This window comes from Gossypium hirsutum, chromosome D02, assembly GCF_007990345.1.
Source record: "Gossypium hirsutum isolate 1008001.06 chromosome D02, Gossypium_hirsutum_v2.1, whole genome shotgun sequence".
NCBI classification, from domain to species: Eukaryota; Viridiplantae; Streptophyta; class Magnoliopsida; order Malvales; family Malvaceae; genus Gossypium; species Gossypium hirsutum.
In genome coordinates this window covers 47,602,583-47,607,298 of record NC_053438.1, presented here as the reverse complement: position 1 = coordinate 47,607,298, position 4,716 = coordinate 47,602,583, and positions in this window count along the sequence as shown.

Here is a 4,716-nt window from a genome sequence, read left to right as displayed (position 1 = left end):
TAAAAGTATAACTTCTAAATTTAAATAATGGAAAATTATTTTAAAAATTAGAATTGCATGGATATTAACTTCAAACATTTAAAATTGAATAGAAGATTATTGCATGTACAAGTTTCATATGTGCAATTTATTCTTTTTTTAATAGTCCTTTTGTATATGCTAACAATTCTAAAATGCAACAAAATTAAATATCTCAAAAGATAATTTTATAATATGAGAAAATGTTAACAAAATATAAAAAAATAGAAATTGTTTTGTAAAAAAATTATAAAATATAGTGGAGCATTTAATCTTATGTTGTTAGTTAAAAGAGGAAGGAATCTCATATTGTTTAGGAACAAGTTGCAAACCTATTCATGAGTCTATATATACACATATCTCATATCCCATATTGCTTAAGAAAACAAGGAAAATGAGACTTTGGGTCTATATAAAGATCTTCTTTGTAAGTTTTATTTTCATATTAATTAGTGACACTTAAAAAAAAATGGTGTTACCACTTTGGGTCTTTATAAAAGCTTATTTTTGTAAATTTTCAAAAAAGTTTATCTATTTTTATAATTTTTTTAAAAAAATGACCTTTATTGAAAATTTAATTCGAGAACGGGCAAAAGCGTGCCCACGTCAGTATGGTTTTACTGACACAGGGTAAAGCGCATCCATGTCAGCGCGTTTTGTGCTGACATGGCAAAATCGCTCCCTTAGGGACGCGATTTGCTGAAATTTCCCCCAAAAATGCTCCTACGTGGATGCGTTTTGTAATTTTTGGCCCTTTTCAGTAAATAATGAAAAAATTAGCCCATTTTTGTAAATAAAGTTGGAAATGGGTCTTTATTGGTAAAATGATCCTTAATTGGTGTTAATAGATTCAATTGAAGGTGTATGGATATGTATGATATTTAATTGTAGCTAATTCAAGTTTAATTGACCATTAAAATGCTCAAAATTGGGTTTAAAATCAAATTTTTCGCATAAAAAAATTGCAGTGGCCTGTTAGGGGTTTGAATTCTGGTCTTTTTAAATTGGTTGTCTAGTCCGTTTAAATTACAAATTAGTCCTGTAACTTGATAAGTCTAATTAGAGCCTTAAATGATAAGGGAACTTGATAAAATTTTAGGATTAGAGTTTTAATTGATAAAATTTGTTAGAAACACACTCAATTTAATATTCAAGTATAGTACTGATAGTTTGAAATTGTTACGATTTAGTCCTTAATGATAAAACTTGAATTAAACATAGAAGATAAACTTGGATTAAGTTGAAATTTTTAGGGCTTACATAAATTGAATAAAAGAGGGTTGGTAAATGTATAGATCTAAATTCAGTTTAGTTTAACCGTAGGTGGTAAAATGACAAAAATGCCCTTAGGATAAATTACTTATAAAAAGTTTAAAATTGGTTCACAAATTGTTTCTGCATTAATAAATAACTAATAAATGGATAAGATTGAGTTGTTATAAGGTCGAGGTGTGTCTTGGGAGGTCGTTAGTCAGAGAGTCACTTAGGTGGCTAATGTAACGCTTCGAATTCGGTCGATTCATCTCGATCGGGTTTGGGGTGTCACATTCATGGATCGGGAAGCTTGTGCATCACTTGTCCCAAGTTCCTACGTTAATTTTGCATAAAATTAGGCCTCTTGTACACTTAAATACACAAACTAATCCTACCTAAGGCTGTGTCGACCTAATAGGTCATCAACACTAAAAAATATGTTAAAACACTTATTTTTATTAATTTTTAATCATAACTACTAAATACCAAAAATGTAATAATAAATGCTAAAATGATTATAAAACAAGATCATTAAGTGTGGAAATAGACTAGAACTATTACTGCATTTGACATCAGGTCATTCTCCTCGAAGTATCACATGATAGAGATCGAAGAGTTGTCCCACTTACCTTTGCCATTTTCGAGGGTGAAACCACTGAAGCATATAGTTTTTTTTATTAAGGAATTTATGGTGGTACATTGTGAAGAAGGAAAATGTATGCTTCATATCTAAAAGAGCCCTAGGCATACTTCCTACAGTGGAATGTGAAGAGAATAAATGGACTCCTCTGAATGCTTACATGTTTTTTGCATTCAATATATAAGAGAAAACTTTATGAAGGAATTCAAGAACAAGATTTGGTATAAGGAAGTCGTTAAACCTGGTATGATTTATTTATTGTATTTTAAGGTAGAATGTATTCATGTGGTATAGGTCATCTAGGGTTTGTTTGTTTCTTGTAAAAGGTTTTACTGAAAACATTTTCATTGTTTTCCCACATTTGTTTGGTGGAAAATGAGTTGCCCAAGGTAATTCATTTTCCAAAACACGGTAAAATTAAATCTTTTTTTAAGGAAAATGTCTTATGCTTTCTAATATTGTAAGACATTTTCCAACCTTTATTGTATTGGGTTTGGTGTCCTAAGTGTAATATATTCGTTTTGTATACTTGTATTTTTTCAAACAAATTGGTTTAATAAAATTATCCATAAATTACATTAATATCCTTTGTATATTATCCTCAATGGTTTTTGCATGCAAAGTAAAATGGAAACAAATATTAGTTCACTGGTTATCTAATGTTTAACTAATACTAAGCGGTATTACATGGTCAGATTGTAACACAGAAAGAAAACTTATATTAGTAGATAAACCTAAAACATGTCCTTAGTCTAATCGAAAATGAACAAACTGATTGAAAGATTAATATGCTATCTATAAACTCTAATTGGGGAGATGCTTTATGTAGAGCATCAGAGTGGATGACTCTCAGAAGATAGAGACATAGATGTGACTGATTAGACTGACAGTACATTGAACATGACCCAAGTAGAATAGATATTGAATCCGTTTATAGATTACTAGACTAATAGTAATTGACTTTTCATAAAGGAAGATGTAATGGTTACCATGAGATAAAATAAGATCATATTAGGAGAATGAATTTATTTAAATAGATTAAAGTTATCCTATGAGGGTAACACACTTATGAAAATGTCATTGGACGAGCACTGGTCGAGTAGTTTTCATAATGGTATGTAATTAGGTAGAGCTCCATCACGATACTATAGTGGAATGATTTCGTAACTAAATGAGTTTATAATTAATAGGCGAAAAGCTTGAACTTAATTATAAATAATTTGAGCCTTAATTATATATATCCAATTGGTCCCAATGCTAGCTTGATGAAATAAAAAATGAATTGCATGAAGAATCAAATGAACAAAAATAGATGGAAATAATAAAGTTAGAAAAACGAGTTACATTCAGAAACCAATGTGTTTTCTTACTAAGTATGAAAATGACTTGAGAATTAATTTGAATTTTTAAATTATTATTTAATCAAATAACTAAAGTTTGAAAATAAAATAAAATTAATTAGTCATTTTGAATTCGTTGAATATGAAAATTAAATATATTTTCTCTAAGATTTTTTATGGTAAAATTATCATGACTTATGAAATTAAAATTGGGTTGAGAAAATTATTTAATTGAAAAATTAATTTATCTAATTAAATTATTTCAACAAATAATATTTATTTTGAGCAATATAAAAATATGTATTGAATTGGACTAAATTATAAAGTGCTAGATTAAAAGTTTAGGAAGCACATATAATTAGACCCAATACAAGAGAGGCCCCAAAACCCCTAATGAAACATATCAGGGGTGACAACCTTAGTATATTTAACTGGGGTGTGTCACCCCCTTCTCTTAGTTGAACTAAGAGACTAGTTTTTTTCTATAAAATAAGTATTATTTGTGTTCTACTAATTCAACCAAGATTCTTCTATCTCTCTCTATAAATAGATGACACCAGTAGAGCTAAAAATACACAATTTTGAGATATTGTTGTTTTATCCGAAAATAATGAGAATTTATTTTATAAGTACAAATTTTATTTTTTGGTAATAACAATTCTACTAGTTTCTATTGAAAGAGAATTACTTTCCTATAGAAAGTAAGAAATTGTTTCTAGTTCTGTGTTTGATTTTTGATTGTTTGAGCCCACACTTGAAGTGATTCGTGGCACAAAAATAGTGGAGAAGACTGTTCGATTAAAAACTGGGAACATCTAGGATTTGTCTTGGCAAAAGCACATTAAATTTTCAAGAAAACTTTATTCCAATAAATATCACAAACCGACTCAATTTTCAAAATTTTAAATTTCTCTTGTGCAGAAAACTGTTTTTAAACCAAATTTTTTCCAACATACTCCTCTAAGCCATTACCATTAAAACATCTTAGATTGTCTTTCGATCAAGAATCATCATCGATGTTGGTGCTTCTCCCTCTCCGACGGCGAGAACTCTAGTGAGATATCTTTTCCTTTCATCTTTCCTTTAACAAATTTGGTGTAAATCTTGAGATTTTTTCTGTTGAAAATCTATAAAATTTGTTTTTATTTATTTATTTATTTATAAATTTCCAGACCTTAGTATACTTGGTTGTAAGAGCAAAAACCATTCCAAATATTTAGTTTTGCATTTGAAATCAAGTATGGTTTTCATAGTCTAAGCCATTTTCTTTTCCTTTTGTCATCTGTTGTTTTCTCTGATTTATACTAGAAACTCTATTTTTCTTTTTCTTTTTGTCCATTATCATTGGTTTAGTGGTCACATTATCCATACTTTAAATGTTCAACTCTCAAAGGTAGGAAGCAAAAGTTCAAACATACAACCTCATGAAGAGAATACTAACATCATTTATTGTACAATAAGTAT